This window comes from Myotis myotis, unplaced genomic scaffold (genome assembly GCF_014108235.1).
Source record: "Myotis myotis isolate mMyoMyo1 unplaced genomic scaffold, mMyoMyo1.p scaffold_m19_p_1, whole genome shotgun sequence".
In the NCBI taxonomy this organism is placed as follows: Eukaryota; Metazoa; Chordata; class Mammalia; order Chiroptera; family Vespertilionidae; genus Myotis; species Myotis myotis.
Window position 1 is genome coordinate 211,643,068 of NW_023416313.1, and position 27,260 is coordinate 211,670,327.

Consider the following 27,260-nt stretch of genomic DNA (forward strand, 5'->3'; position numbering starts at 1 on the left):
TTTTACTCATTGCTTGCTTTTAAGGATCATTTGGCTGAAACATATTAAGGAGCTAAAACTTAATCGTATTTTAGATAAATTGTTACTACAGATAACCTATTAAGAAAACAATAAAAAAATATTCTAGGAAAAGCAAAAGAAAATTCATGAACCTCAACTAATAAATATGCTATAAAGAAGATTCCTATAATCAAGGATTTCAGTCTGCCAGGCAGGTACCAATTATGATTTTAGTTCCCATAGGGACACACCATTGAAGAATCTAAAGCCATTCAGTTTTAAGACATATGGTTTCAAGTTGTGATGCAAATCTAAAGGTGAGGCATTCAATTTGAATAAAAGAAGAACAAAGATGTTTAAATTAGCCCCAAACTCAAACCTGTTCTTTGAAATGAATTTACCATCTTTACTGTGTCTTTTATTTTATATTGTCCTTGGCTTTTTGCACATTCTCATGGAATCACAGAACTTTGAACTTGAGAGGATCTATGGGAGGTATGCAGTGCACATGTTCCCTTTCAGGCCTCTTTGCAAGGATTGTAATGCAATTGCTCTGGAGCAGTCCCAATAATCTTCATTTTGAAAAGAATGACTCTGATCTGAAGTACTGACAGAGTTTAATTTCCATTTTACGAATAATGAAATGAACACCCAGAAAAGTTAACTGACTTGCACAAGGTTTTACAAAAGTTGGTGACAAAAAAGAAAACACATACCAAAAAGCAAAAAACAGGATCATGATTCTGAAATTATGTTTTCTAATCTAGAACTTTTTACACTGCTTTGTAATCATTTTTCCCCAGAGGGAGAAACTGCTTTGTATAATATTAAATGGTACAAATCCTTGGGCTTCTGCCTTAAGTTTGTGTCTCTTATCATGTTCTACTTTCTACCTACGAGATGGTCATGGTGTTATTCATGTCTTCCAACTCTGGATCTTTAGTACAGGTCTATGTCCCGAATTCTAGATTTGCATATCCTGCCGGGAGCCGGTCCATCCTTGCTGTTTCAAAGGACCTGGCATATATGGCATACTGTTCTTAATATGTTTGCTCACCTTCTTGGCACTATGTGTTTTAACCAAGGTCTCTGAGAAAGGTTGTTTCCCCAGGTAGGGATTTTCCCCTGAAGTTAGGGAGGGAATAAAACCTCTTAACTAAGTGCCAGGCAGGTAATTAATCACTTTAACTACGAACAATCATGCTTAAGCTACATAATCTTTACTCCCTGGAATGGAGATAAGAAACGCCCTAACCTTTGTAATAGAGATTGATAGGATTGAATCAACTGGTATAAATACAGATGTAACAAGACAGCAAGAGTCAGAACTTAGAATACAGAGCTTAGAACACAGAACTAAGAAGACAGAACCTACACAGAACCTACAGACAGAAGAACTTCGCTGGAGAGAACATGGCAAAAGATCCTGGACAGAACCTGGCTACAGAACTTGGTTGGAGAACCTAGACAGAACCTGGCTGGAGATCCTAAGCAGAACTTCGCTGGAGATCCAGACCAGAACTTGGCTGGAGATCCTGGCTAGAGATCCTGGCTAGGCTGCTGATCAACTGAACACTGTCTCCGTGTCCTTCCTTCTTCGCCGACTCCATCCACACCTTTGGGGACCCCTGGACCCGCTGGGGTTGGACCCCAGCAATATCCAACCTCTTAATTAACGCTTTTATTTAAACAAAATACATGCAAATCTCAATTCTTCATTAATATGCATCGAACCTCATCTGCCATTATTCTCTGTCTTAGGAAATCACACTGTCAGTACACCCAGGTAAGTGAGTCGCAGTCCTGAGAGTGATTCTGGATACTCTTTCTCACTCACCTACATATCCCACAACTAGCAAATGTTTGTATGTATGATAAGTTAATTAAACAAGGAGGTCCTTAGGCTCAGGTAATTCTATTGCCTTAGCAGCCTATGCAATCCAAAACCTGGGCTATAAATGCCTCAGAGTTAAGAAATAAAAACATAAAAGCAAGCATTCAGAATATGACTGTTGAACTTTAGTTTTCTATAACCTTGCTCCAAAATTTCCCTTTGCCCCATATAAGAAAAATAATCCTTGTGTAAGAAATCAGTTTGTCCTCTTATAGCTTCTTATTCCTGCTCACTTTGTACAAGTTTTTGAAGCTTATTTCTGTTTTCCTGAGTGGATGCTTCCTGATTCATGGATCACTAAATAAAGCCAATTACATTTGAAATTTACATCTCAGTGAAATTTCCAACCCACCTCAGTCCATGCTAAGATCCAGTTGACAATAGAGGTGATTTTGATGTAATTGCTTTCAGCCTTGCCTATGTTCAACTCATTCTTCATACAGTTGAAGATAAACCTTCTGAAAATGCAAATCTGATCATCTCATATACTCCAATGTCTTTCCATTGTCCTTGAGATATATTGTAAAAATGTCAGCCTAATTTATGTGGCTCTACTTAATCTATGCCTATATTTAATCTCGGTATAATGCAGTTCTCTTTTCTGCTCTATGTTTCAGTCATACTGGGGCTACTGTTTTTGTTTTTTGTTCTTTTGGTTTTTTTTTTTATCATCAAATAGGATTTAAATAGAACTGTAATTGTATTTAAGAAATAAAGTTAAATTTCTCTTTTTACACATTAATCCAAGCCCAACATAATTTTGTCATTATTTCCTCTTTATTATATTTAATGTCATCTGTAAGTTTTCTGTGTTGTTGAATTTATTCCTTTGGTTATATAAGAAGATACTCTAATTTTGCGATTTATTTTTAATACTGTTAGCACACTTATATAAATAGAAAATCATTTTTGAAAAAGATTGTTTTACAGTAGTAATTATCAATTTTATGAAACGTCTTGAAGAAAGGCAAAGAAAATCTAGAATATCACTTTCTTTTATTGTCCTAGCATGTTGTAATCTTTACAAACACTATTAGCTTAGTTCTTTATAATGATATGCAATAATCTAATTTATCATTCAAGAAATATTTGTCAATGCACTGTTCAAATCCTTCACATTTAAGTAATATTTTTTGAGGGTATATTAGCTACAAGAAAATAACACAAATGTTTTTATTGAACTTTTAAATATCTGGAACAGTAATAAATGTGATACCTGAGAGCCCAGCACTATGACACAATATTTACCTAATTTACCTCACTTGATCCTCATATCTAGAACATAGATTCTATCCATTGTGTGAACACATTAATGGTGCCTGTGAATAAGTACTCAATACATTTTGCTGTTACTGTATTTATTTTATTTTTAAATTTTGCACATTTATTTATTTACTTATTTATCCATTTATTATTTACTAGAAGCCTGATGCACAAAATTCGTGCAAGGGGCTAACCGCCCCCCCCCCTCCCCCCGCAGCTGTCTGGAAGGTCATCTGGTCTAATTATCATATTACATTTTTATTATTATAGATTGTAAAGTAAGAGTGGAAGGGAGGGAGAGAGAGAGTGAAAAACATTAATGCGAGAGAGACATATCCATTGGTTGCCTCTGGCATGTGCCCCGACCAGGGCCAGGAATCTAGCCTGGAACCAAGGTACATACTCTTGACTGTAATCAAACCCAGGACCTTTCAGTCCACAGGCTGACAATCTCTCCACTGAGCCAAACCTACCAGGGCTACTATTTTTTATTTATTTATAATTTATTTTGAGAGATGAGGAACAAATTCGGCACATAGCACAGACTTTTAGGCCTGAGGTCCAGCCAGAATTAAATTTCAGGTCCTCTAGCTCCACTCCAAATATTCTGCCAATAAGATTTTTAACAGGGAAATACAAGAATGAAATAAACACTGACATTTCTTTCTATTTCAGGTAGTTGATTGGCTTTCCTTCCTCCAGATGGCAATATCAACCCTTGGCCCTGACCATGTAGGAGAGGACACGTATTCCACGGAACCAATGAAAGGTATGCCCCTGATAATGGTTATGAGGGTTCCAGAAATGGGTACATGACCTAAATGGATACATGACAATCAGAGCTCTATTTCCGCATTCACAGTGGGTATCAGAAATAGGTTTCTCTCTCCTGTAATTGCAGTTGCTCTGTAGATCTGTGACTTTGGAGATTCTGTGGGCCTTTTCTACCAAAACCTGGTAGAAAACTTGCTTGAGAATAAAGCCAAGATAAAGAAAAAGCTATTCAAAGAGAAAAACATAATCCTGATGACAATTTTGGCATATCTCAAACTTTCCAGATTTAAGTGAAAATTATTGCTGTGAGGGAAAAGAAAAGTCTTTCACTTAAGCCTGTATGAGTTATACTTCAGTCACTTTAATGGATGGCCTAGAATAAAACACAGATCCTCAAATTAAAAATGGAATTAAAGTATATTTTTTGGTTATATTTCTGAAATCATCATAAAGTTTTCAGAGTTTATCCATCTGTTTTTGCTTCCCTTCTTTATTTCTATCCTTTATCTTTTCCTATACCCCTTTATCCCTCTTTCTTTTCTTTTCTTTCTCACCCTCCTTCCCTTCTACTCTCTCTAAATTTCAATGGGAAAAATATCCTCAGCTGACAATTTAACAATAATAATAATAATAACAATCTATTTAAATTGAAAACAAAACACAGCATATGTTTACTCAATTAAGAAGGAGTAATTTTACATTTTCCTTTAAAGTCAATACTAGTCATTGACCGTAAATCTGTTTACATTGGAAATCATTTGCTCTGTGTACTAAGTTCTCTATATTCTGAGATGAAGACTTAATACCTAGAGTGTTCGTACCTTGGCTTTGCCCTCTTAAATGCTTACTGTACTGTGCAAACGCATGTTTAGAAGACTTTTTCAAATAGCCTTCAGAAATTGTGCATTATTTATTCCTACTATTCAAAATCCAACTCCCTTTTTCTTTCTTGGGGAGAAACTTGGTTCAAAATTCCTGTCTTGGGCCTTCTGTGAATATGTTTCTGGTCCTAATACATATAATAAAGCATATTATGAAATACAGTCCTTCAAAGAATAAAGTGGACCTAAACTGGAACCAACTACCTCATGAAACATTTTAATTTTTAACAAGGGAAAGTGATTCTGGTCTTTTTATTACTAATAGTGTTGCCATAGTAATAGTAGTGGGAAATTTTCTCTAAACACTTGCAGCTATAAGAAGTGGACAAAGGATTTTCTGCGTCTTAATGGGAGTACCATGTAACTCCCCACTTGGCTTCAAATTGCAAGTCTTGGAATCAAATTTTATCTTGGAATTGCTGCCCAGCTTGTTTCCTAGTTAGGTGGTTAGTCATTGCATTCCATTTGGCAATTTGAATAAAAATTGAGGACAAGCATATGACAAAATCTCTATGCCACATATTAACTTCTTGGGTCTTGAGAGTGGTGAAGTTAATGGAAGGGTTATAAAAACATCAAATCAGGGAGCTAAAACAAAACCTATTCAGCACACCCTCAAAGAAAATGAAAGAACTAAGGAGAGATGATGTAAGAGAGAGGAAGAGAGGGATATAATTTTGCCTATAACAAGTAAGCACTGTTAAGAAATGAAAACAGTTTCTAAAAAACTGGGAATGAGCATCAATTTGTACAAATATCTAAAATTCTAGCTACATGACACCATGATGACCTCTGGATAGTGAACCCTTGGCCATTTCAGAGTGCCACACCATACTGAGTAAAAGGTTGCTATTGATGAGTGACATTTGCCATTTGATATCTCTATAGAATGCCACCCCCCACCCCAAAAAAAATGTGTTAACAGGAAAGAAAAAAACAAGGCAAATCATTATTTTTATGTAAACAAAATGTCTTCTGAACTGAGTGATTTAGCTTTCATATCTCCAGCTTTCATACACCCAGACTCATTTGGGGCTAAACTCCTCTTAGGATGATATACTTAGAACTTTTGTAGTGTAAGTATCCTCTTTGGATGTGGGTAGAAACAACAAAATCTAAAGGTCCAAGGAATAGACTCAAGGAATTACTTCTACCTATGGTGTTTGTTCCCTTTCATCAGATACTTGATAACATCAACATTAAATAAAACATCAAAGAGAACACTGTTGATGATAAATGAGCTAGAATTAGTGAATACCAAGTAAAGGAGTCTGCCTATTTTCAAGAACACAAATTGTATTTTACTGACTTCCACACCATCCCCAAAAAAGTCCTGTGCTGAATCTGTCCTTCAGTTTCAACTGCTGGTATGTTCTCAAAAACACCTTGAAGTCAGTGGAGAGTCATAAGTCATTTCCTTTGTTCTTGTTCACACCTAGACCCTATGTTTCTGATCTCCATTCTCCATAAAATGACACTCTCCAAGGAGACTGCCTTTTGTTTTCTTTCTTTTCTCTAAGAAACAATTGTTTAATCTCCTAAACAGATTAACAGCCAGCTATCAAGGGTGACTATTGCCTCAAGGTGCCTCTCCCTTCTCTTCTGAATTGATATCTTTTTATTGTTTTCCGTCTTTTAGATAAGTGCTTTTAATGTGTCATTGTCTACTTTCTCATTTTGGCCCAAAATGTGTCAGTAATATATGAAAACTCAGATCACCTAAATGTCATGATCAAGAGAGGCTACAGGAAGAGATACCGAGTCTCTATTCAACTGATGCCAGTGCCCCCATACTGGAGTAGAAGATGGCACTCATGCACATGGGTTTGTTGCTTGTGTTCAAGACATGGCAATGCTTCACACCTCTCCATCTAAACACACTGCTCAAGCTATAGTTTGATATATTTCCTAGAGGCTTTGCAAACCTGGAAGAGATGAGAAAAAATTCTGGAAACAGTAATGAGGAGTATGATCTATGGAGGACTGACTAAGCAGTATTTCTCGGAGTCATTAATATTATAAGATTACCACTATGACATATGTGGATTTGCTAAATGAGCTCAAAATGTGTCCAATCTCATTAAAGGAAACAAACTGGTCTGCGACAAGGAATCTCTCTGGTGTAGTTTTGACCAGGACCCATTGAGTGAGATCTCAGGGAGGAAGATTTGATAGAGGCAAGTAGATGAATTGTCCTCAAATTGGGTTTTACTGGGTAAGAGGTAAAATAAGGGAAGCAATTCTTTGAAAGTCAGCTCCCTAAGTCTGTCAGCTACTGGGAAAACACTATCATCATCTACTTATAGTTTTTCTACCTAGTGATTTGGCTGAATGAGAGCCTCTTAAACATGTGGAATACTCAACACAACCCTAGAATACTGTAAAATCTAGACCAGGAGCCAAGAAACACACAAAAGTCTTTGCCCTGGATGTGAAAATCTTTTTGAGTAACCACCCAGAACAGCAGGTAATCGGCTGTGACAATGGATGTGTGGAGCCTTTTCATGGGCAGGATGGCAGTTAGCACAGTGTTCTATGTGCCACGCTGTGCCTGTGGCTTGTTCTGTACCAATGGCAGTGGGTGGCCGCTAAAATGACATATTTTACAGTAGCAAATTTGCACTTCAATATAAAGGCAAACGCAGTCTTAAAAATACTCTGCACAATTCCATAACACATTATCTGTACACTGTATTGTGTGTTTAGCACCCCATGTTAAGTCTCCTTCCATCACCATTTATCCCTCCTACACCCTCTTCTACCTCACTCCACCCCCCTTTCACTCTGGTAATCACTATACAGTCATTTGTGTCTGTACATTTTTTATTTGTTTGTTTTGTTTTTTACTTAATCCCTTAACCTTTTTACCCAGCCCTTCAACCCCACAACTCCCTTCAACTCTGACAGCTGTGAGTCTGTTTATCTACAAGTCTGTTTCTGTTTTGTTGGTTTATTTTGTTCATTAGATTCCACATATGAGTGAAATCATATGGTGCTTGTCTTTCTCCAACTGGCTTATTTCACCTAGCATAATGCTCTCAAGGTCTAATATCACACCTATGGTCCAATAATCTTGAGGCCATTTCATCTATTGCTTATTAGTGTTAAATGAAACATACTGGTGAAAACTTGTTATATTCATATGTACATATTTGTGTATATGTATAGATGTGTGCATGCGTCTGTGTGTATTAATATTTTTTAGCTAAAATTAGTTTTCACTAACTACCGAAAAGGGATTTCAATAGAAGTATAAGTTCAGTGGAAAGGACTTTGTAAAAGATTTAAATGCAGTAATGTTGAGAAAATTTTAAACCACCTTAAACAACCACCACTCAATAATTAAATGAATATAATAATCACTTAACAAATAATTGTAGAGAATCTCTGTTTCAAGATTCTCTGTTAGATGCAATGGGGTAAGCAAAAATGGTGAGGTCTACAGACCATAGCCCCATCACTCTGCAAATCTCGAACACTTTAATACGTGAATATTATTGTTTTTGACATTATAATTTCCTATTGTTGAAAGGAAGCTAAAAGGCAATTTTATTTAAAAAAACAACTGAATTTAGAGATTAATAAAAACTGGAATTAAACAATTTAGGTTTTGTTGGAATAGCAAAAATATATTATGAAAGATACTATCATATGTAATTTAACTTAGTTATCACTAACCAACAAGCAAACTTCAAGACTTATATCCTTTACTGTAAAAATTACACTTGTTTCCTTTTACCCAGACCACATCACTAAATGGGATGACTCATCTTCTAAAATCCATGCAAAAGGGTACTCTTCAATATGTATTACTTAGTCTTCTAATGAAATTTTGTAAGTAGAATTTCATTCAGGAGTTAACTCTAACTTCTTATAATAATAAGTATTAATTTTTAAAGTTGTTGTTATTATTTGTGAAATGCATATAATACAGGTCTTCACATGATGAAGGCAAAGTCAAAACTAGTTTAAAAAATTCAAGCTCAACCATAATCAAACACATATTTCAAAAATTGATTGGAAGTTTATTTCTCATAATAATGTAATGCATAACAACTTCTCACTAATCCGTATACTTCTTAATGTGAAAAAAATATGTATAATAAGGAAATAGTTAAGTAAATTGAATTATCCAGTTAGTTAAATTAAAGATGCATGCTGAATATGAGATAATTATGAAGCTCTTGTTGATCCACATCAGCACTGGGGTATTTAAAACATCAAAGGTTATATGGTACTCTTCTAATTTTCAATAGTCAGAGCACATATTACCTCAGGAAAAAATAGAACTGTTTTCAATTAGTATATGTTATGGACCTATTCTACACATCTACTTAATGAACACTTGTGCTCACAGGGTAAAATAAATTAAAGTTTAACATTAATTCTTTGCTCTGGCATCCAGTGTTACATTTCTCCATTATCTGGGACTGTTCATCAAATGCATTTCTCAAGAATACTAACCCTATGCTCTTTTATTCTATTCATAGCCTAATTTCTAGTGTTTCTAAACGAGAATGTCACATTCCTTTTGGATGTCTTTCCAGAGAGTAGAAAGCAGGTGCTTTCCAGTCTTGTTTCCTTTGTTTTACTTACCTTCCTCAGAGTCATTTATATCCTCCTTTTCATCACCAGTTTCAAGAGGTATTAAATGTCAAAGTATTCAAAATAAAACCATATAACATTTTATTTTTTTAAATATATTTTATTGATTTTTTACAGAGAGGAAGGGAGAGGGATAGAGAGTTAGAAACATCGATGAGAGAGAAACATCGATCAGCTGCCCCCTGCACATTCCCCACTGGGGACGTGCCCCCAACAAAGTACATGCCCTTGATTGGAATTGAACCTGGGACCCATGAGTCCGCAGGCTGACACTCCATCCACCCACTGAGCCAAACCGGTCAGGGCCATACAACATTTTATAGTTGAGGAAAAAAGTATTTCAGTTGCCTATTAAGATACAGTTTATGATGTTTATGAAATATTATTTCATACATGGTAGAATACATATTGTTAGAAATTCTATGTGAAAATGGCTTTTATATCTGCATATAAGCATTAACATAAATGAGTCATGGAAAATGTAATCAAATTATTATTCAAATCAGTTGACAACTTCAGCATTTACATTTTAGGTCATTCATAATTAATTTACATATATATGTATGTATATGCATGTATGCTTATTCATCCATTTATATACTCATTTATTTTTTAAAAAATTGATCAATAACACTACTATTCAAGGTAATCTTTTTAGCCAAACAGCAATATATTCATTATTTGGCTTTGCTTTTCAAATTTATTTTTGCTTTTATGTTAAACATGTCCTGTTAAAACAATGAAGAGTTTATCTACAGAACTATGAATTATAATTCTATTCTCAGATTGTATTAAGTGGCATTGGATAACATAATGGAAAATCACCTTCCAAGTGTATTTTTTTAATAGAAACAGCAAAAATGTTCAGACACCTGCACATTTCTTAGCATTGACTATCAATCAAAAGCCAATGAAAAATTTTTTTCATCTTTAAAATCTCTAGAGAAACTTATCCCCTGTGTTGGATTGATTGGATTATTTCTCTCTCTCTTTTTTTTATAGTAGGCACCGCTATGACTGTGGTTTCTCTTTGACAGAACCTAGAAACAAAGTGAAGGGGGCTCTGAAGAGAATATTAAGATCTGAACTACCTCTGATAGTGAGAAGAAGGGGATACTGGGACTACTACACTATACCCAAAGGAAGAGGAGTGAAATAATAAAAGTTAGAACAGAAATAAATAAAATATATAATAGAAAAATAATAAAGAAAATAAACACAACTAAAAATTTCTTCTTTGAAAAGATCAACAAAGTTGATGGAAGTTTATATTGATTAACCATGTAAACAAGAGAGATGGTACAAATTAATAAAATAAAGAGTAAATGAAGGTACATTCCATGGAGCCAATATTATCTTTATATGGAAATAAAAGACAACATAAGAAAACTATAGACTAGTATAGTATATTTTATAGATATAATTAATTATTCCTCAACAAATATTAGAAAACTAAATCCAGCAACATATAAAAAGGATGGTACCATGACCCATTGAGATTTATCTTAGAAATACTAACAACAATCAATGTAAAGCACCATGTTAATATAATAAATGGTAAAACTGCATAATCATCTATATAGATGCAGAAAAATTATTTTGCAAGCTCCAACTATGCCCTTTCAGGTTATAAAGCACTAAAAACACAACTTCTAGAATGGAATATTCTCAATCTGATAAAAGCAATCTATGAAAAACTCATAGCTTACATAATAATGGAAAAAGATTGACAACTCTCCTCCTACACTCAGGATCAAAACCAAGATTTCCATTCTTGCAATTCTATTCAAAATTGTACTGGAGGTTCTAGCCAGTTGAATCAGTAATGAAACAGAAATAAGAGCCATCTATAATGGAAAACAATAAGCAAAACTATTTTTTCACATATAACATGACATTGCATGTAGAAAATCATAAGAAAATTATTATAGCTAATAAATGGCTCAACGTGTTAGCACATTATAAGATTAGTATGCAAAATAAATCTTATTTCTCTACATTTATAATGAGAATTCAAAAATAAAATTAAAAAACACAATCCATTAACAGTAACTTCAAAGATAATAAAATTCTTAGGAGTAAATTTAACAAAAGAAGTACAAAGCTTACACTAAAACTATAAAACATTAAAAGGAACTAGAGATAACCTAGTTAAATTGATAGGCATTCTGTAATTATGAATTAGAAAATTTAATATTATAAAAATGACCATATCCATGAAAAATTGATCTACAGATTTAACAATAATCCCTCTCAAATACATGCTGCTTTTCTCTTTTTTTTGCAGAAATTTACAAGTGGATCCTAAAATTTACACAGAAGTGGAAGGGACCCAGAATAGCCAACACGATCTTGAAAACAAAATAAAAGAACAAAAAGAAAGTGGAAGTGTTTTAGTAGAAGCAGAGCAAGGATGATGGACGAGGTACAGAAACTCACCAGGGCAGAAATCCCCAGATGCCTAGCATGGGTCAAAATTGGAAAACAAGAACCTCACCCCTAAGGTAGCCTATCCTCCTCTAGCATCCCACTGGCCGTGCAGTTTGGACCCTGATATATCTTATGGCTCGTCTGGCACTTTTGACCCCCTGACCTTTCCCTCCCTAAAGATAACATCTCCGTCTCAGCTGTATTATAGCTCCAGGCTCAGAAAAGCAGCAAAACCAGACAAATGAAGCTGTGGCTGCCACCAGACCAACTGTATTAACTAATGTCTGGAACCAACCAATCAGTGGAGACCAAGACCCTGAAAGAGCATGCCTGGAAAGCTGATGAATATTCCATTGAGACCTTCCCCTAACACCTCCCCTAAGATTTCTTCCTGCAAGAGAAAAATAAGCTCAGGATGAAGAACCCAGTGGGTGCTCTCTCCCAGGGGAGCATGCCCACACCATTCTCTTTCCCCTTCTTCTCTCTAAGGGACCCTAGGAGACTTGCAACCCTGGTGAGCAATGGGCAGTGGCAGCTAATCCTAGGCTGACCCCACCTCCACCCCCACCTTTTCCCTGACTTCTCAGTAAGCCAAAGCAGCCCAGCCTAGGTTCTCCTGTTACTTCTTCTATGCACCCTCTTTGTTTCACTGTTCTAAGTATATTTTTGCTGCAGCTGATAAATTATTATTTACTTTGCTACACTTTGTCTCTCAATTCAAATCTTTCCTTCAAGAAGACAAGAACTAAGGTCTTGTTGCCTCGCTAGTAACAGGAGAACTCATACACTGCAATGTCAAAACATTAAAAAAAATCGAATAGTCACAACAGAGCAATGCTGTCATAAATATAGAAATATAGATCAATGGAATAGTATTGTAAGCACAGAGATAAACCTTCAGAAACCTTCACATTTCTCTTTTTTTATTATGATGATGAAAAACCACATTTCTCATCAATTAATTTTATACAAATGTCAAATGCATAGTTTCACCAACAAGCATGCTGTCCAACTGGATATTCACATGAAAATAGAATGGAGTTGGACCCTTTCAAACAAAAACTAATTAAAAATGGTTCAAAGACCTAAATGTAAGAGTCAAAAGTATATAACAATGAAAAGTAAACAGAGAAATGCATCGTCATGACCTTGAGTTAGGCAATGGTTTCTATCACATGACTAAAATCACAGCAACAGAAAAAACCCCCACAAAAAACAACAAATTAGACTACATCCAAACTGTAATTGTGTTCCGAAGGAAACTATTTAGAAATGTGAAAAGAACCCACAGGATGGGAGAGAGCATTTGCAAATCATTTATCTCAAGATCCGCAGGATCACCATGCAGTTTGGTTTTATGACAGCAAGGCCTGATGTCAGGACATCTTTCATTTTAGGTGGCTAGTGAAGTTACTGATCGGATAAAACGAATCCCATGTCTTATTGTTCTGCAACCATTGCTACAGCTTTCAGGAAGGACAAAAGGAGCAATGGGTCCATTGCATTTGTCTTAGATGGTTTCGACAATGCATTCTAGTTCACCTGGCCCAAATATCTTCAATGGGTCAGAAATTCCTACTGCCAGTGAGTCAGGGCTGCTTTGACTTTAGGAAGCAAATTCTCAAAGTACAGATGACATGAATTTACCCTTCTATTCTTCATTTGTGTCTCGTTCAAAGCAACTGTTTTCCTCAATTTCATTAGGATTAAGAGTTCTTGTATTAGGGAATAATAGGATATCATCAGACCCCTAAAGTATGAGAACACTGTCCAAGGACCCCAAACTGAATGCATCCTTACAAGAAAAAGATGCTTACAAAGCCTCGGCTTTCAGCCTTCCCGGCATCTCCTTCATCGCAGGGCTAATCCAAACCTCTCTGCTGTTTCCCACCATCATGTGTATCTCTTGTCAGCAAGATCTGCAAATTACCCTCTAACCATTCAATTCACATCTTGTAGTGTTTAATGTCTGTCTTTTGTGTCCTTTTTGTATGTTAGTTCCTGCCAAATGCTTTCTTTGAAGGAAGAACAAAATAAATTCTGGCCACTAAGAAAGGCCAGACCTAATTCCAGCTACAAAATGTTAAAGTGATGAAATAGCATTTTGCTTCATTTGGGCCATGGTTGTGGAAGGGAGTGGAAAGTTTCTAGTTCACATAAACAAGTCCATCAACCACACAGGGAAAGACGCCTGCGTAACCGCACCGGGCCTGGCACCCTTAGAGCAGAGTTACACCTTCCAAAGTTCTAGCTGGGAGCAGGCTAAGAATTTGTGTAATGAAGGTTGGTTTTATTCTTGGCAAACCTTAACTTCAAGAAGAAAAAAAAAACTCCTTTGAAGTCTTCCTCTACCCACTATCACTCTCAGCAAACGCTGTTTTGATACACAGAGATAATGAATCATAAACAGATGGATTAAATTTCCAATTTTTAAAACTGAGCAGTTTGCTACTTCCTGCTATTTTGCATCTTAAAATACAAAAAAAATGGCTGCAGATTATGGGCTAACATTAAATTTTTTTCCCAGGTCTTATTGTTTTTTAGTAAGCATTTTAAGAAGAGAACTGAAGTCATTCTTTTGATTTTTGGTTGGAGATAAAATTGTACTACTTTTTTTTTCCTCTAAAAGCTGCCAAAGATGCTTGTAGGACTGATACAGTGCATTGAATCTAAGTATAGATAGTCAAAGTGTGCACATCAAGAAGACAATACCAGCTGCTTTTATATTTTTTAAATATTTTTATTTATTTCAGAGAGGAAAGGAAATAGAGGGAGAGAGAAACATTAATGATGAGAGAGAATCATGGATCTGCTGCCTCCTGCATGCACCCCACTGGGAATTGAGCCTGCAACCTGGGCATGTACCCTGATCTGGAATCAAACAACGACCTCCTGGTTTATAGGTCAATGCTCAACCCATTAAGCCACTGTGGCCAGGCAGTATTAGCTGCTTTCAAACAGACACACCTATTAGTCACACAACTAATTCTATGTTGGGAGCAGGGAAGTAGGGAATGGAAGGGGAAAGGGAAGGAAGGAAGGAAGGAAGGAAGGAAGGAAGGAAGGAAGGAAGGAAGGAAGGAAGGAAGGAAGGAAGGGAGGGAGGGAGGGAGGGAGGGAGGGGAGGAGGAGGGAGGGAGGGAGGGAGGAAGAAAGGAAAGAAGGGAGTCACAAAGGTGGGCAGGGAGAGAGAGGGGAAGGGAGGGATGGGGGAAAAGAAAAAAGAAAAAAAGAGGAAGGAAAACTCTACTATGAAAATACCATTATTAAAATTTTAGAGTAAATATTTTCCATGCTGTGTTGCTATTAACTTGTTAGACTGACATTTCAAACCCAAGTAGGATTATGACACCCTCTTATCCATTTTATCTCACTCATGTGGCACTTTTTTCTAAGATGATGGTAATGGAGTGCACATGCTCTGCTTTATCTGTGGAAGAGGGAAAGGAAAAGAGAGAAAGAGAGAGAGGGAGGGAGAAAGGGATGGAGAGAGAAATGGAATCATAGGCGTGAGAATGAATGAGGGAGGAATGGAGGGAGTAAAAGTAATGAGAGCTACAAATTAGCCACTGGAGGAGTCAAAGTGAGAAAGGACAGCTGTGTAGCACAGAAGTGCACAGGCATTGCTATCTCATTAGGGTTTATTAGCGGCAAGGAAATGGGGCGTGAGCGAAAGGCATGCTCCCTGGAAGAGAGGATGTCCTTCATTTATTACTTGGAGGGGGTCAGATTTCAGTGTCTCAATCTTCACTTCCTCTCTCCCCTTCCGGCCCCCCACCCCAGCAATAGTACTTATGCATGATTTGCATACTTCTAAAGACAGTGTAATTTATGATGAAGCCAACAATGTCGTATGGGGGAAGAAAGAAGAAAACCTTTTCAGAGATTCATCACTATTCTTCTGATTGAAATAACAACTGACCCTAAAATAGCTCATGGAAGATTACTGGTATTCTCAGTGTGAGAGAAACCATAGAAAATTAGCATTTTGAATAAGATATGAGCAGATTGAGAAAGCAGCTATCATTCTATTGATTTAAAGAGCAGCAAAAACCCAGTCTACTCCAACATAGCTCTCTACATTTTTATGCCACTTACTAGCAAGTTCCAGGTTTCTTTATCCTGAAATTCCCTTTTCCTTTTAAATAATGAAATTCAAACTTGAGTTCCTTGGATGTTTTCAGGACTCTTAGAACATTTTTACTCAGGAGAAAGCTAAAATGCATTGCATCAAAACAAAAGAATAGAGGGGTCAGAAGACTGGCATTAGGTGGCTGAGAATGAATACTACTGTTTGCTCCTATAAAGAGGATTGTTAGAAGGAATTGACTAATTAATTATCTGTTACTCCATTTGATAGAAGTATGATATAGGTTGAGAAGTTTAAGGAGGTCCAAGTAGGCTCAATAGGGAGTTGTTAAATAATGAAGCAGGCAGTGTCTGACTGTGGTGAAGTAAAACCGAGGCTAGATACTGCCAACATCAGCAATACTGTTTAAGGGGTTCTTATAATGGGTAGGAATATTGCCTGTCTCCAGAAATCCCTTCCACTATTCCTTTAATTCTAATCCATTACAACTTAGATTGCCAGTGTGGCTCAATTGGTTGAGCACTGTCCCATGTACCTTGAGGTCACAGGTTCTATTCCTGGTCAGGGAACATGCCTCAATCCCCAGTAGGGGTGCAGGGTGCATGCAGGAGGCAGCCAGTCAATGATGTTTCTCTTTCATGGATGTTTCTAACTCTCTATCCTTCTCCCTTTCTCTCTCTCTAAAAATTAATAAAAACATATTTTTAAAAAAGCTCTCTAATATGAACTTTGCCTTGATACAAACTTTCCAAAGTTCTCTAGCCCTGGAAGAAAAATCATATTTAAATGTCACCTCAACACCTTATTGCTTAAGCTATCTGACCTGGGAGTAAGCTGCTCTGCTGTCATGCATAAAATGGCTTCCATCGCCGATTAAACCAACAGCATCACTGGAAGCCATTGTGGAGGAAAACATCTATGGCTTCCTCCATAGTTTCAAGGATGATGTTTCCATCCAAGCCACTGGCCCAAGCTCTTTCAAAACAGAGAAATGTTAGTGCTGGAGTCCAGCCAAACAAAAGCATGACCCCCCCACCCCCGCCCCACTGCCATGCTATATTCCACAGAATTTAAAATTCCAAAGTTAGATTTGTATAAAAATAGTATTTGCAAAATATGCAAAGTGAAAATATTTTAGCAGCCAATGTCTTTCTATATGACATCCTTTCATACCATAAACCAGAAAAACATGAATATAAATGGAGAGAAAAGGGTGTAGCTAGGAAAGGTGTAGCTGCAAGGGTGCTGTTCAAGAAATTCTGCTCCAGGTTGAGGGAAAATGGGTAGCATGATGAGAACAATAGATTATGAGGAAGTGACACACAGGACAGTGAAGTCTGTTTGGGGTGATGTGAGTCAGGTCATGTCAGCTGGCCTAAGCCAGCAGGAATTCGATAGAAGCTTGGAACGCCCGAAAAATGGCAGCATCATCGTTCTGGAAGCTTGGTGAACAAAGGCAGAGTTATTATAGATATTTTTAGAAAGATTATTGCATCTGAAAGGAAGATGCCGGGGTCCAACCCCAGCAGGTCCAGGGGTTCCCAAAGGCGTAGATGGAGTAGGTGAAGAAGGAAGGACACGGAGACAGTGTTCAGTTGATCAGCAGCCTAGCCAGGATCTGCAGCCAGGATCTCCAGCCAAGTTCTGGTCTGGATCTCCAGAGAGGTTCTGCTGTTTATTGTCTTGTTACATCCGTATTTATACCAGTTGATTTTAATCCTGTCAATTTCTATTACAAAGGTTAGGGCGTTTCTTATCTCCATTCCAGGGAGTAAAGATTATGTAGCTTAAGCATGATTGTTTGTAGTGAAAGTGATTAACTACCCGCCTGGCACTTAGTTAAGGAGTTTCATCCCCTCCCTAACTTCAGGGAAAAATCCCTACCTGGGGAAACAACCTTTCTCGGAGAGGTGACCTTGGTTAAAACACACAGCGCTAAGGGGAGCAAAACATATTAAGAACAGTATGCTATATACGCCAGGTCCCTTGAAACATATGCTGTGCAGATGTTTCTATCCTGCAGCGACTGTGTCAAGCAGCAAGGATGGACCGGCTTCCGGCAGGAAGAGAAAGAAAAACTCAAACAGAAACTGCAAATGTCAAATTTGGTCTAAAAGAGACAGCAAATCCTTAAAGAAAAACTTCCCTTGTGGCCGGAGTGTACTTTAAGTTGCACTTACCCAGCAAGCTCTTCTCATTAGCAGGATTGGAATGCATGCTATTGGGTAAATATAAGCCAGAGACATAATATTTGAATGTTTTTATGCTGAGCAAATAGAGGACAATTAAGGATAAAAAACGATCATAGGCACTATGAAACATTCATTGATCTTGAAACGGCATGTGAAATTCTCATGCGGCTGAGACACGGGCAGCTTTTGAACATGATAAGGTTGGCCAACCTTCAATTTCAAATATTTTACATGGTTACGTAAAACTTGTAGAGAGTACTAATAGGTCAGCTTAAGATGGCAAAGCTATATACGTACATTAGGCAAACAGACCGTAGCCTACATTGTGACAAGAGCAGTAAATCCCCTTTACTTGGTAAGGTCTGCTTGATAGAGTGGAAAGAACAGAGTCTTTGAGATACCAATGCTCCACCCGACACAAGCCCAGGGTTTACACTGACTAGGAGTGTGATTATGCTCAAGAAAAGTTAATGTCTCTGATTTTCATGAGTTACAAATTTCGTGTAAAGAAAGGACCACATATAAAGAAAATAACAGCAAGATTATCTGTCTCACAGTGTTATGAGAATCCAATGGGTTAGCATAGGTGAGAACATTTTCTAAAATCTAAAGTACTATGGAATTGTAAGCTCTGTTTCATTGCTACCCAGATACATACACAGAAGATTTCACCTCAGCCATAAAGGGCAAACTCAAACCCCTGGCTGTAAGGTGCTCAGACCTTTAAATTTCCTGGGGATGGCTTTCATTTTTACCAAAAGAAGATACAGTGAACCTATTAATATAATACTAAGTTGTACTCTCTTCAGGATTAGTCATTGGGTTTAATATTATATCCCCGTTAGAATAAAGGCCTTTATAAAAGACAACATTTAAAAGAAATTAACAAACTATACTGGAGAAACATAACACCAAAAGATCCATAATGAACTGTTTCACTCTCTCTTTTATGGACTTCTCTTTTCCAGTGAGTCATGTAACTTCTACTCCTTCAGATTCATTCAAAAGCTATTGAATTTTTGGTTTGTGATTTAAGCAAAATGTGTTGTTAGATCAGAGAAACATTGGTAAAAACCAATTGTGTATATAGAAAATGGCCCTATGGTATTGTTATCTAGCCATATTGCAGGTCGTAATCTGGATAGTATTTTAGGAATGACCATTAACAATAAAATATATTATTGTAGGTAATTTTAAATACAATTTGTTCTTCATTTCTATCTTAACAACCATAAGAAATCACATCATTTTTTTATTTCCTGGATTCTTTTAAAATGCAAATTGTTTTTGAGCCTAGTACTTTTCCAGTTCATTGGCAGCTAAGGCTGTGAAACGGAGACAATTATAATATAACTCTTAATTCTCTGGGCTTGGATGACTGACAGGTCCCAGGTGCTCTGATCTAGAGATGATATTCTCCGGGTGGCAGAGCTTGGGTCCAGGGTAGATTTCACAGGCAGTTAGGTTGATGGCTCTACAATTGCTTCCTGGTCTGTCACTCGCCTGCCTGTTGATGGGTTTCAGTGGGCTCTCCAGGTCCCCTCAGGTGTAATTTTTCTTGACTTCTCTTTGATCCTGAGGTAATGGAGCATTTTATCAATTTTAGTGAATAGGTCTTGATCAGATTTTTATTTTTTTCCTGAAGACCAACATTCTCAGCGGTTTGGTCAGGGAAAGCAGGAAAGGAGGTGAGACAGGGAAAGCAGGAAGGAAGGCTGCTTTCCCTGTCTGTATGCTTTGTATGTTAACCTTTCTAATGCATTCCAGGTGCCAGCATTCCTACAACCGTCCACATGAGAAAGTTTTAAGTAACACAGCAATGCCCAGTGAATCCTACTGAGAATGAAAAGCCCCTTATCAGAGGTCTATTGGCAAAGGATTTGGATGTTGTGTTTTTCTAACCTTACCTATATTGTGCTAGTGTGGTCTGGGACATTCGGGATCCCTTTTTTGAGTTTTCATATCCATTGTGAATCCAGCAGGGTGCATTTATTTGGTGATCTCGAGGATAAAAGAAGAGTGGAATAGTAAGCTCCAAAAAATTCAGTTCTCATGATAGGGAGTGTTTGAAGATGTGTGACTGTGCTGTGATTTGGTTCATCAGAGAGAGAGAGGGAATTATATTTTTCCAATTAAAGGTAATTATTAGAATGCTACGTTGGCACAACATTTAATTAGATTTATTCCCCGGCTCTTCATTAGCATTCATGGGACTTTAAATTGATTGTGATACGTCTTAGAAGAAATGGAGAAGCGGGGTTTATCTATTGGAAAGAAACTTTTATTTACTTTAGAATACTGGCTATATGAGAAGTTAAGACCCTACGCTTGGCCTTGGAAGTGGGATATTTTTTTAAAAGTATTATAAATAATAAATCCAAGGCTCCAAAATTTCAGTGAATACAATCTTATCACTTCTTTCTCATTTAAGTGCATATGAGTTTTCTGAAGGAAGCCCAATGCTAACAGTGTAAAATGGAGTTTTAGAGACAGTTTTGATTTCAGGTTATTTCATCTTCCTTATCAGTTATTTCTTTAAATGAGTAATACTTGTAATTTAATGTCAAGTGTTCCAAATTTAAAAATAAACCCCTTGTTAATTCAATATCCATTTATGGAGTGTGTGCTTGTGCTCAACCAATGCAGTGATTGGTACAGAGACTAAAAAAAGTGAATAAAACACTTTTCCTCCTGGGTTTTCTTTAAGTTTTGTCTTAAAATATATGGCTACCTTGACACGTCCAAGTCTTCTTCTCTCTATCCCTTGCTCTTTGTTCTGGCTGGTACAAAAATCAAATTACTAGTCCATCATTAGCATCATAGTGAGAGAATGGGATAAGTTTCAAATACAGACTAACAATACTGTAGAATAACACCACTAAGACAGTCCTGCTAATGGAAACAGCAGAGTTTGGAAGTGATTTCTTCTGAATATATCAAGATGGATTGCATGTGACTCATTTGTTTCAGCATAATCATTTTCTGCATTAATTATGATCTTGGCAACTCCTATTACCTGTACCTTTGCTGGATGAATGAATGGATAAACAATACTTTATTATACAACAGGCTCTAATTAACAGATATTTCAGTGGATGTTCTCATTGATGTATACATATATACTATGATCCTTCTTACATATTGAATCTCTTCTCTTTTCAAGATCCTGCATTGACTATGTAGTTGAATATTATCTAAATCCTGATAAAAAAAAAACCTGCCCTCATACTGTAAACAAAAACATAACAGAAGAGATATGATTACCACTGTCTAATACTTAGAACATTGTCTATAAATGCTGCAAACAGAAGCAGAGTAATGACAGTCAAAGCTTATGTAGCATTAGGTATGTGCTGGGAATATTTTTAACTACTTTAAATGTAGTGCACTTTTAAAATTCTACAAGAACTCTCTGAGGTATGTAATGTTATTAACATCATCTCCATATTCCAAAAGAGAAAAAGAAAGAAAATGTTAAAACCTACTGCCTAAGGGGGGAACATCAAGAAGGAAATAAACAAAAATCATTTGGGGATGCAGGGCATTTGTCAGAATAAATAAAATTGGAGTTGGGGCCAGATTATGAAGGATCTCACATTATCGACCATTTAATACTTCATTTCACAAATATCTATCAAGTACCACTAGATACTTGTGAATATATCAGTGAACAGTGATGTGATGGATGTAATTTCCTATTTTACTGACATCAAGGTTCAGAGGACTTAGGCCACATAAAAATTAGAAGTCTGTAAGAAAGTGGATCTTAGTTCATATCTCTATCAGTTTAATTATCACACCTCAATGCCACACTTTCTTTTACATGTTACTTTACTTTCCCTTAAATCTGGAATTAAATATTTTATCCTCCATTTGTACAGCATTTCTCCTTTTCTTGAGGTCAATCTTACAGAATTGCAATCTCTTGGGTGGACAATGAATGCTTATGGAGTATATTAATGGAGTTAATGAAAGTTAAAGGCAGATTTAGCCTTCGGGATTTGGCACTTGCTACTCTCTTATCCTAAGACCCACTTCTGCCAGATGTTTGCTTAGCAAATTTTCTCATTCCATTAAGTTATGTTATTCTAATCCCTGCTTGGACCATCTTATTTAAAAGTGTAACCTGTCCATCCTCCACCTGCCCAGCACTCTTGATGAGCTTACTCTGTTTTGCTCTCTCTTTTTCCCACAATATGATCACCTTACAACAAAGTCTTTGACAGACTTCTCAATGATGTTTGATCATTTTTGCCTGTCATGTCCCTTTAGAAAGTGAGTTCTGTGAAGACAAGAAACTTCATTTTGACCACTGATCTATCCAAATTACCCAGAACATAGTGGCTACTCAATATATGTTTCTGGAATAAATGAGTAAATGATTAAAAAAGACAGAAAGCAAATGTCAGTGGTAAAAATAGTGTCCTCTTCCACTGTTGTTTAATTAACATATCTTACAACTCTGTTGTAGGTTAAAAAAATCAAGAGAGGGAGGGTAAAGTTAAAACAAATAGACAAACATGATTCTGCCTGTGACAACCTCAATTCAAATCTGGGTTCTGAATCTGAATCTAGCTAGCCTGGAGTGAAAATGTCCGTTGCCAATTGTGTTGATAGGGGCTAAAGTGTAAGAATTGGAATAGGAGAGATAGTATAAGTTGTCTAGCTTGTTATTTTATTATGGAAATTTGCTCGTAATTATTGTAAATGAAAGCTCTCAGGATTTTCAGTGAGGAGACTGGTAAAAAGCAAAGTTTACAGTTTTTATGAAATATTTGGTTCATTAGTAGGACATATACAAAAACATCCAGAAACGTCCATTCTCAAAGGGGAAGATTTGTGCTGAGATTCAACTAGTCACTAGGTAGGTTGCAATCTTGCTCATGTTCAAATACATTTTGTCCCCTGCTCTCAAAGGATAAGGAGGCAAAGAGCACAGATGTACTCCTGACTCAGAGAACATTGTCAACTCAAGAATTATTTCTGAACACAAGTGGCTATGCACTTCTTTAATGAAAAAACAATAACAACAACAACAAAAAGACTCAAGAATATGAGATTATCTTAAAATATATATTTTTTACTTAAAAGATATAATCTCTTTTTAAAAATGGATGGAGAAATAAGTGGGTTAAATTATGAAATAAAATAAATATATCAGAATATATTTCCATAATGGAATAGGAGCAGTTAGCAGCAGCTCAAGGAGAGATTCCTATGCAATTCAACAAATATTCACAGTGATAAATTCCATTAATGTATTATACAGTTATTGCCTGTTTAGATTTTAGAGTCTAATTACATAAGGTGAATGTGTCTGGTTTGAGTTTTCACCACTTGTTTATTGCCACTTGTGAAGTCTATTGGTTTTTAAAGCCAATAGATCTGAAATGAAACTGAGAATATCTGAAAATATGCTACGAGTTTGTACTTAAAAATGTCAAATTCATGTTTTGACTACTTTATTTAAGCAGTTCAATATTTAAAATATTTACATAAACAACACATCAATAATCCTTAAGTTATGAATTTCATTGTAAATTAAGGAAACAAAGTATAAAGTTATATATACAAAAAATATCTGAAAGATCATATTAGATTAATTATCCAGATTAAAAAGGTAATTGCTACAAATTATTTTCATATTGTACTATTTTGAAGACTTTCACTTAACAATTTGCTCCAAAAAGCAATAACAAGATCGTATATGATCACTTTGATATGTAGTTTTGTCTGAAAATATTAAAGCTTTTTGAAAGAAAATGAGAGGATGTTGTAGTTACTTAAAAGGGATACCAAAGTATGGAAGCATTTGGGACTCACACTGCAAATAAGCATAGCTGCACAAGAATGCAGTTTAATGGCAACTGCACTTAACATTTTTTCTTTCTTCATTGATTAAGGTATTACATATGTGTCCTTATTCCCCCATTGACACCCCCCACACACACACACACAAGCTCATGTCTTCACTCTCTGGTGTCTGTGTCCATTGCTTATGCTTATATGCATGCATACAAGTCCTTTGGTTAATCTTTCCCCCTTACCCCCACCCTCCCCTACCTTCCCTCTGAGGTTTGAGCATCTGATCAATGCTTCTCTGTCTCTGGATCTGTTTCTGTTCATCAGTTTATGCTGTTCATTATAGTCCACAAATGAGTGCGATCATGTGATATTTATCTTTCTCTGACTGACTTATTTTGCTTAGCATAATGCTCTCCAGGACCATCCATGCTGTTGCAAATGGTAGGAGTTCCTTCCTTTTTATAGCAGGGTACTATTTCATTGTGTAGATGTACCACAGTTTTTTAATCCACTCATCTGCTGATGGGCACTTAGGCTGTTTCCAAATCTTAGCTATGGTAAATTGTGCTACTATGAACATAAGGGTGCACTTAACGTTTTACCATCAAGTCTGACTGCTGGGCAGTGCTATGAAGCTGCTACTAGGCCAGCAAACCCAGGAAGTTTTCAACATTTACAGTCTTCACTAGGGGTGCTTTCTATCAACATGCAATTGATGACATATGAAGTTGGACATACAGTGATTGATCTTTTCCCTTTTAATTTAAAAATAATCATCCTTTATTTTCATCATTATTTACTTTGCTTACTGTCAGTACCCAACTAACTTATGTACAGATAAATACTTGAGTCATCACTATTTTTGATAAATATTTTTGCAATTACTAGACTGTAAGATAGTATACATTGTAATTATCCCCATTCTATTTCTAATATATTTATATATCTATCTATATCTATATCTATATCTATATCTATATCTATATCTATATCTATATCTATATCTATACCTATATCTATCTATATCTAATCTATCTATCATATATACACTACCTGCCAACCCCCAGTAGGCTTATTAGTTTACTCTTTATTGGGACAATCTTGCCAAATTTTTTTTGCTTTTTATTTATTTTATTTTATTTTTTTAAAATATATTTTATTGATTTTTTTACAGAGAGGAAGGGAGAGGGATAGAGAGTTAGAAACATCGATGAGAGAGAAGCATCAATCAGCTGCCTCCTGCACACCCCCTACTGGGGATGTGCCTGCAACCAATGTACATGCCCTTGACCAGAATCAAACCTGGGACCCTTTAGTCCCCATGCCAAGGCCCTATCCAGTGAACCAAACTTGCTAGGGCAATTTTTGCTTTTTAAATAACTTTAATACTGGGTCAAGTCCAGTGTCTAGGTAATTTTATGAACATTGTCATCAAAGATATCACATAACTAAGTTTTTTTTTTAATGAAGTGAATAATATGCAATGATTATGTATCATTAGAAACTGTTTATTTTTTTTCTTTTTAAACTACTTGTCAACAACTTTGTTTGTTTTTAATAGAAATTAGAAATGTGCTGAGTAAAAGGCAACTGGCTCTTGGGCTTTTGTAAATAGAGCCCCATTCCCTTCCATCCCCCAGTTAAATGTTTGCTGGCTGCTGCTTCACATAATAGTCTTTATTGGATTTAGTGATGTATTTCACCATTACTTTTTGTTTTTTATAAATTTCTGTAGATTAAATAGCATTCTGGTTGTATCCAAAATTTAAGGCTGCTTCTGTTGTTGAACATACCAAAGGTCTGCACCATGGTTCAATTCTCAACATGGAGTAACCTTTGATGAGCAAGATTCGGTCTTTGAAATTAACTTCCATAAAGGCAAATGGGAGAACAAGAAGAGAGTGTGTTGAGGGCTATGACATCCCTGGCCTTTGTCCATGCATTTTAGATCTCAGAACACAAGGAGGCTAATGAGATTTATCCTAGATCTCTTGACTTCTCAGAGGCAGCGCTCAGATCGGAAGTCAGAATTATCTGACCCAATGTCCACGCTCTGTTCAGTTCAGTGCTACCTCTCCTAAGCATGTTCATACCAATAGGACACTGCCACTATTATTCCATGTTATCAAATCATCCCCTTCCATTCCAATTTCAGTCACTATACACCTGCTTTGTGCTTCTCTATGGAAGGCTGATTTTGACCCTTTTTCCATCTTTTCATAATAAGGAATACAAAACCAATTAGCCTGTAAAGCTGAGAAATTAAGTAACAAAATGTTCATGATGCAGACCACTTTCTCATCAGTAGGTAGTGTCCTTTGTCATCTGTAAGGCAGAGGGAAAGCAGACACCAAGATCCTTTAACATGTCATGTCTGATGGGGGGATTATTTGGTACCAGGGGTGAAATCAGGCCTGTGCTACGAAACATAATACTAATTAATGGTAAGGGGAAAATAATTATTTTGAAAGGATGCCATATAGCAGGTCACAACCTACTCACATCAAGATTTACATGAGCAAGTAACTTTTTTTCCAGTTGGTGCCTAAAGTTATTTCAGAAGATTTCAGAGTCCTTTATTGAAGCCAAAATTTTAAGTCCCTGAAGAACCCATGGCCTTCAGGAACTTAGATAAAGGGAGTTTTCTAGTTGCATATCATCTATAGACTTTCCTGCACCAGCTGTGAAAATCAGTTAGCCCTGGTGAAAACCGAGCTGCTCTGTGTTCTCAATAATGAAAATGGCCAACTGCGAACAAGCAATTTTCTGTCCTTACAAAGACGGATGGGGACTTTGAATCCCGTTTCACCGCTCTATGGGATTGTCTTTACTTCTATTTTGAAAGTTGCCAGACATGCCAGGAGATTAACATGGAGGACTCTTTGGAGCGGCAGGAAAATTATACCATCTCACACCAGTGACATCTGTGACTCCTTCAGGCTGGTAGGCAGCCACCAGACAGTCAAAACAAACACCTCCCAAACACATGCCTGAACTCAACTCCCAGCCGTCTCTGGTCCCTTGATAAAAACTGAAATGGCTGATGGTACCTCATCAATTTTAATGAGCCCGTCAGTAGCTCAGCTAATGTTTCAAGAAAACAATAATAGGAAAATGTTTGTGTAAAGCTAGATAAGGATGAGGCCACTGAGATGATGAGTGAGCACTGGGAAACACCAAGAGGGCAGGGGTTCACTCATTGGGCACAGAGATTTGACACTGTCTTCTTCATCCTCTCCTTGTGGGAAGGTGGCCACTTCTGAAGAGCAGAGTTAGAAATGAAGCTACGGCCCCTCCTCACCCTCTTCACCACCGCCACCCTTATG